The sequence below is a fragment of the Schistocerca piceifrons genome, chromosome 2 (assembly GCF_021461385.2).
Source record: "Schistocerca piceifrons isolate TAMUIC-IGC-003096 chromosome 2, iqSchPice1.1, whole genome shotgun sequence".
In the NCBI taxonomy this organism is placed as follows: domain Eukaryota; kingdom Metazoa; phylum Arthropoda; class Insecta; order Orthoptera; family Acrididae; genus Schistocerca; species Schistocerca piceifrons.
The window spans coordinates 38179168-38187357 of NC_060139.1; the positions used below are offsets into that span (position 1 = coordinate 38179168).

General features: G+C 44.7%; 1 pseudogene; it reads left to right on the forward strand.

Annotated features, from left to right (window-relative positions):
• The first annotated feature begins 7729 nt into the window (after positions 1 to 7729).
• Positions 7730 to 7847, forward strand: LOC124778881 (annotated as a pseudogene).
• The last annotated feature ends 343 nt before the right edge of the window (positions 7848 to 8190 follow it).

An 8190-nucleotide genomic window follows, 5' to 3' on the forward strand; every position in this document is an offset into this window, starting at 1 on the left:
AGTACCTCGGGGTAATAACGTAGACATGAGGAACATATAGATCAGCAGTACGGGTGACGAATGGAAGACTTAGATTTATTGGATGGATTCTGGCGAATTGCAATACATATGTAAGGCAAACCGCGTACAAAATGTTAGTGTGACCATTCTAGAACGCTATTCGATCGTTTATAATAGGTCAGTGGAGCTCATATTAAAGTCTAACGTAAATTCTCAGGACACTGAAAAGGAATCTTTGGAAAAAGATCACAACGTTCTCGTGAAAGCCTGCTGGATAAATTCTATGAACTCGTATTAGGCTATGCAACAGTTCTGTTGCCTCCATCGTTGATGATGATGTTTGGATTCTGGGGCGCTCAACTGGGCGATTCATCAGCGCCTGGACAAACTCCCAATGTCTACACAGTCCAATCTTGCCACTTTGACGAATGATGATGAAATTATGAGGACAGCACAAACACTCAGTTCACGAGCAGACAAAATCCCCAACGCGGCGGGAAATCGAACCCGGGACTCCGTGATGCAGAGGCAGCAACGATAGCCACTAGACCACCAGCTGCGAACTGCCTCCATCGTGTAGTACAAGTAGGAATAATTATATTGTGAAAAGAAAGATTAGGAGGGCAGCCAGAGATACATTCATATTTTCCCTCACTACAGACAAGAATGGAAAAGGACAGGTTGTATTCTCTTCCATGAGGTATACGGTGGTTCACGGAATTTATATATAGTTGTAAAGGGGAGGGAAACGGGTCAGGGCTGTGTTGAAAGATGCGTCCCGACATTCGCCTGGAGTGATTTTCGGAAGCGACGACAAACGCATATCGGGAAGGACGGACGAACTGTTAACTATTTTCGAACACCAGTCTAGTGAATTAACAATCACTATGCCACTACGCTCAGTACGAATAATGGGAAGTACTGTGTTGGTATTGGAAAAAAGGGACAAAAATACAACGAAATGAACATGAGAGAATATGCCTGATGACTTTATCAAACACGCTTAAGTGTACAATTTTCTAGACTACTCATTATAACCAACTATAGAGATGAATTTAAACGAGGTTGATCGACTACATGAAGATCACCAGCCCTGAAGTTTAGAAGCTCAAAGGACTATGAAACTTGGGTAGGCGACTAGGCCGAATGATCTGTCAACGCACTGGGAGACTGCTGACTCGCTGGCTGGGTTTCTCAGTCAGAGCTTCGAAGAGGAAAAGATGCCAACCGAGCGGACATTGAACACTACAGTTCCAATTCGGATTTCTATAGGTACACTTTTCTTCATAAGTAAGAGAGACTGTTCGATGAACTTTGCACAGCGTACAAAACCATACTTACAGGTGTCTCAAAATCTAGAATCTATTTAATTTATGAAAAATGAATGAGCTGTTACGTTTTAAACTTTATGTTTAGAAAAAAATCAAATTTTGTTGTTAATTATCTCAATTTTTACCACAGTTTTCAACAGATTTGGAAAATTCTAGAGTTCCATACACCTGTAAGCATGGTTTGTATGCTGTGCAAAATTCATCAAAGAATTTCTCTTACTTGTGAAGGAAAATGTACCTATAGCAACAAATGCAGCCTACAGTAAGTGAAAAAATGATGAAATTTCATATCTATAAAAAAATTTATTTTGTTATGTTTTTGCTCTTCCACTGTTTTGAGTGTGAATCCTGAATCCTTCCTGGTTATGCTGACAAAGTTTTATGAATTTACTTGTAAAAGTATATACGGTAGAAAATAAAATGTCCTGTGGTGCCTCTCCTGCTCCAAGTCGGCCCGTTTGATGTCCTACCCCCCTTAACCTAAATTATATTAAGGACAAAGACGCACACCAATGCCCGAGGGAGGACTCGAACCTCCGTAGGGACCAGCCGCACACTCCATGACGCCTTAGACCGCTCGGATAATCCCACGCTGCCTGAACAACTGAAAGCCGGAGTGAACCAAGGGGTCACTAACAGTCTCTCCTGAACGACTGTTCAGAGAACGTTGCTGCGTGACGCCCTTGCAGCAGGTGCCTGGTTCATACACCCCGCTTCATCGGCGACGAAGGCTGGAATTTCCACGCAAGTACCCAACTGGTCGTCTACAGAATGGCGATGGGTGGCCTTTTCTGATGTATCACATTTTATGCTCCATAGGATAACTGGCGCGTTATGGTCTGGGGAATGGTACCGCGGTTTTCTCTGGGTCATCTCGTCATTCCGGAAGGCCAAGGATCAACACAGGTATGCATCTATTCCTGGGGCCTTTGACCGCCCTTACACGCAGTTCGTCTCTCCTCAGTACGATTGCATCTACCAACAGGACAATGCATCGTGTCACATAGCTAGCAGTGTACGTGCCTGGTTCCAAGGGCACTGGGATGAGTTTACCGTACTCCTCTGGCCACCAACATCCCAGGATTTAAATCCAATCAAGAACCTGTGGGACCACCTCGATCAGGCTGTTGGCGCCATGGGTCCTCAACCGGGAAACCTAGCACAGCCGAGCACGTCGCTGGAGTCGACATGGCTCCACATCCCAGTCAGCACCTTCCAGAACGTCACTGACTGACTTCCTGCACGTCACGCAGCAGTCTGCGCTGCAAAAGGCGGTTATTTAAACTTTTCACAGGTGGTCACATTAATGTGGCTGGACAGTGTAGAAGGACGCTGAAAATTAGGTGAACTGATATTAAATGAGTAAGCTCTCAGCGGAAATGGCTCGAAACGAAAATTGTGAGAAATATGGAAAGAAGAAGGGGCAAGCTGGTAGGATATGTGTACAACATCAAGAAATAACTTCCATCTTACTAGAGGACGTCTGTAGGAAGCAAGAACTCTAGGGCAACATGTTGTTGTTGTTTTGGTCTTCAGTCCAGAGACTGGTTTGATGCAGCTCTCCATGCTACTCTATCCTGTGCAAGCTTCTTCATCTCCCAGTACCTACTGCAACCTACATCCTTCTGAATCTGCTTAGTGTATTCATCTCTTGGTCTCCCTCTACGATTTTACACTCCATGCTGCCTTCCAGTAATAAATTGGTGATCCCTTGATGACTCAGAACATGTCCTACCAACCGATCCCTTCTTCTAGTCAGGTTGTGCCACAAACTCCTTTTCTCCCCAATTCTGTTCAATACCTCTTTATTAATTATGTGATCTAACCATCTAATCTTCAGCATTCTTCTGTAGCACCCCATTTCTAAACCTTCTATTCTCTTCTTGTCCAAACTATGTATTTATCGTACACGTTTCACTTCCATACATGGTTACACTCGATACAAATACTTTCAGAAACGACTTCCTGACACTTAAATCAATACTCGATGTTACCAAATTTCTCTTCATCAGAAACGCTTTCCTTGCCATTGCCAGTCTACATTTTATATCCTCTCTACATCGACCATCATCAGTTATTTTGCTCCGCAAATAGCAATACTCCTGTACTACTTTAAGTGTCTCATTTCCCAATCTAATTCCCTCAAAATCACCCGACTATATTCCATTATCCTCGTTTTGCTTTTGTTGATGTTCATCTTATATCCTCCTTTTAACACACTGTCCATTCCGTTCAGCTGCTCTTGCAGGTTCTTTGCTGTCTCTGACAGAATTACAATGTCATCGGCGAACCTCAAAGTTTTTATTTCTTCTCCCTGGATTTTAATACCTACTCCGAATTTTTCTTTTATATCCTTTACTGCTTGCTCAATATACAGATTGAATAACATCGCGGATAGGCTACAACCCTATCTCACTCCCTTCCCAATCACTGCTTCCCTTTCATGCCCCTCAACTCTTATAATTGCCATCTGGTTTCTGTACAAATTGTAAATAGCCTTTCGCTCCCTGTATTTTACCCCTGCCACCCTCAGAATTTGAAAGAGAGTATTCCAGTCAAAAGTGTCAAAAGCTTTCTCTAAGTGTACAAAAGCTAGAAACGTATGTTTGCCTTTCCTTAATCTGTCTTCTAAGATAAGTCGTAGGGTTAGTATTGCCTCACGTGTTCCAATATTTCTACGGAATCCAAACTTATCTTCCCCGAGGTCAGCTTCTACCAGTTTTTCCATTCGTCTGTAAAGAATTCGCGTTATTATTTTGCAGCTGTGACTTATTAAACTGATAGTTCGGTAATTTTCACATCTGTCAACACCTGCTTTCTTTGGGATTGGAATTATTATATTCTTCTTGAAGCCTGAGGGTAATTCGCCTGACTGATACATACTGCTCACCAGATGGTAGAGTCAGTAGTTCTAATGGAATGTTGTCTACTCCCGGGGCCTTGTTTCGACTTAGGTCTTTCAGTGCTCTGTCAAAGTCTTCAGGTACTACCATATCTCTGATTTCATATTCAGATACCTCCTCTTACATTTCCATAATATTGTCCTCCAGAACATCACCCTTGCACAGATCCTCTATATACTCCTTCCACGTTTCTGGTTTCCCTTCTTTGCTTAGAACTGGGTTTCCATCTGAGCTTGATATTCACACAAATGGTTCTCTTTTCTCCAAAAGTCTCTCTAGTTTTCCTGTAGGCAGTATCTATCTTACCCCAAGTGAGGTAAGCCTCTACATCCTTACATTTGTCCTCTAGCCATCCCTGCTTAGCCATTTTGCACTTCCTGTCGATCTCATTTTTGAGACGTTTGTGTTCCTCTTTGCCTACTTCATTTACTGCCTTTTTATATTTTTTCTGCCTGAAGATTGAAATATATCGAAAAAAAATAATTGAGTTGTTTGTGCGTAAATGTTACTCTGCGATGAAGAGGTTCGTATAGCAAAGGCAGCAGTGGCGGGCTGCATCCAAACAATGAGAGAACTGGTAAATGGAAATGCCGTGTGGCTAGGGCGTCCCGTCAGGTAGACCGTTCGGCTGATGCAAGTCTTCCGAGCTGACTCCATTTCGGCGACTTGTGTGTCGATGGGGAAGAAATGATGATGATAAGAACAACACAACACCCAGCCGGTAATCGAACCCGGGCCATTAGGTACGACATTCCGTCGCGCTGATGACTCAGCTACCAGGAGTCGACAGAGAACTGGTGGCTTGTCCACTCCCACCCCCTCCCACGCGTCCACTTATCCCCAGCGCCGCACGCCACTCACACACACACACACACACACACACACACACACACACATACACCCCAAACAGTAAACAGAAGCTACGTGAACAGGAAGCTGCAGTTCGACGTCAGTCAATTTACAGAGGAGAGAGAGTGTGGGCGTAGGCCGGAAGGGTGCGGCCTCGCTGGTGACGCGGCGTGCTGACCGCAACAGCCATGCCGCGGAAGCGCGGCTTCTGCCGCTGCTGTTGTGGCGATTGATCCGTGCCGCTGCGGCCAATGACTGTGTGGGACCAGCAAATCCTGCCACTACTTCTGCAACCTGCTGTCCGGATGTAGCACTCCGGTGAGCTCAACTACGCTCTCCATGTATTTCTGCAGCTACAAGAAACACAGAGCGTCTGTGAAACTTCGTCACACTCTCCAATAACAATACCAGTGTCAGTGAAGCAGAAATCCCGAAGATTGGCTAAAATTTACAGACGCGCGAAATTTGGCACGGTCTTCGATGCGAGATGCCTTTAATAGGTTCCACAGCGAAACATTGTCTCGAAATTTGGTAGAAAATCCGAAGAAATTCTGGTCGTATGCGACAAGACGCAGTCTATACCATCGCTGGGCAGTGCCGATGGTACTGTTACCGACGACTGTGCCGCTAAAGCGGAGTTATTGACACAGTTTGCCGAAATTCCTTCACCAGGGAAGACGAATGGAATATTCCAGAATTTGAAACACGAACAGCTGCTAGCATGAGTGTCTTAGAAGTAGGTACCTTAGGGGTTGCGAAGCAACTCAAATCGCTTGATACGGGCAAGTCTTCAGGTCCACATTGTATACCGATTAGGTTCCTTTCAGATTACGCTGACACAATAGCTCCCTACTTAGCGAACATATACAACGGCTCGCTCACCGATAGATCTGTACCGACAGATTGGAAAAATGCGCAGGTCGCACCAGTGCTTAAGAAGGATAGGAGTAATCCATCGAATTACAGACCTATATCATTGACGTCGTTTTGCAGTAGGGTTTTGGAGCATATACTGTATTCAAACATTATGAATCACCTCGAAGGGAACGATCTATTGATACGTAATCAGCATGGTCTCAGAAAACATCGTTCTTGTGCAACGCAGCTAGCTCTTTATTCGCACGAAGTAATGGCCGCTATCGACAGGGGATCTCAAGTTGATTCCGTATTTCTGGATTTCCGGAAAGCTTTTGACACCGTTCCTCACAAGCTACTTCTAATCAAGCTGCGGGCCTATGGGGTATCGTCTCAGTTGTGCGACTGGACTCGTGATTTCCTGTCAGGAAGGTCGCAGATCGTAGTAATAACGGCAAATCATCGAGTAAAACTGAAGTGATATCAGGTGTTCCCCAGGGAAGCGTCCTGGGACCTATGTTGTTCATGATCTATATAAATGACCTGGGTGACAATCTGAGCAGTTCTCTTAGGTTGTTCGCAGATGATGCTGTAATTTACCGTCTAGTAAGATCATTCGAAGACCAGTATCAGTTGCAAAGCGATTTAGAAAAGATTGCTGTATGGTGTGGCAGGTGGCAGTTAACGCTAAATAACGAAAAGTGTGTGGTGATCCACATGAGTTCCAAAAGAAATCCGTTGGAATTCGATTACTCGATAAATAGTACAATTCTCAAGGCTGACAATTCAACTAAGTACCTGGGTGTTAAAATTACGAACAACTTCAGTTGGAAGGACCACATAGATAATATTGTGGGGAAGGCGAGCCAAAGGTTGCGTTTCATTGGCAGGACACTTAGAAGATGCAACAAGTCCACTAAAGAGACAGCTTACACTACACTCGTTCGTCCTCTGTTAGAATATTGCTGCGCGGTGTGGGATCCTTACCAGGTGGGACTGACGGAGGACATCGAAAGGGTGCAAAAAAGGGCAGCTCGTTTTGTATTATCACGTAATAGGGGAGAGAGTGTGGCAGATATGATACGCGAGTTGGGATGGAAGTCATTAAAGCAAGTGCGGTAGCATTCTAGCTTCCCACGCTCGGGTTCCCGGGTTCGATTCCCGGCGGGGTCAGGGATTTTCTCTGCCTCGTGTTGACTGGGTGTTGTGTGATGTCCTTAGGTTAGTTAAGTTTAAGTAGTTCTAAGTTCTAGGGGACTGATGACCATAGCTGTTAAGTCCCATAGTGCTCAGAGCCATTTGAACCATTAAAGCAAAGACGTTTTTGGTTCAAAAATGGCTCTGAGCACTATGGGACTCAACTGCTGTGGTCATCAGTCCCCTAGAACTACTTAAACCTAACTAACCTAAGGACATCACACACATCCATGCGCGAGGCAGGATTCGAACCTGCAAAGACGTTTTTCGTCACGGCGAGATCTATTTGCGAAATTTCAGTCACCAACTTTCTCTTCCGAACGCGAAAATATTTTGTTGAGCCCAACCTACATAGGTAGGAATGATCATCAAAATAAAATAAGAGAAATCGGAGATCGAATAGAAAGGTTTAGGTGTTCGTTTTTGCCGCGCGCTGTTCTGAAGTGGAATGATAGGGATGAACCCTCTGCCAAGCACTTAAATGTGAATTGCAGAGTAGTCATGTAGATGTAGATGTAAACTGCATATTTTCGCAATATTTAAATAAAGTAAGTTTTTAACAGGGTAATTAAACTTCAGTGTGTTTATTTTCGTGCCAACGGCCTTGCCGCAGTGGTAACACCGGTTCCCGTCAGATCACCGAAGTTAAGCACTGTCGGGCTGGGCTAGCACTTGGATGGGTGACCCTCCGCTCTGACGAGCTCTGTTGGCAAGCGGGTTGCACGCAGCCCTTGTGAGGCAAACTGGACAGCTACTTGATTGAGAAGTAGCAGCTCCAGTCTCGTGCACTGACATACGACCGGGAGAGCGGTGTGCTGACCACGTGCCCCTCCATATCCGCATCCAGTGACGCCTATGAGCTGAGGATGAAACGGTGATGGGTCAATACCGTTGGCCCTTCATGGTCGGTTCGGGAGCAGTTTAGTTTTTTTTTTAGTGTATTTTTGTACATAGCAGGCAATGGTAATGATACAAATAGTAGGTATAGCGTGTTTGATAGACGATTTTTTTACTGTTTGCTAGCACATATCTTCAGATAAGTGCGACAACCACCT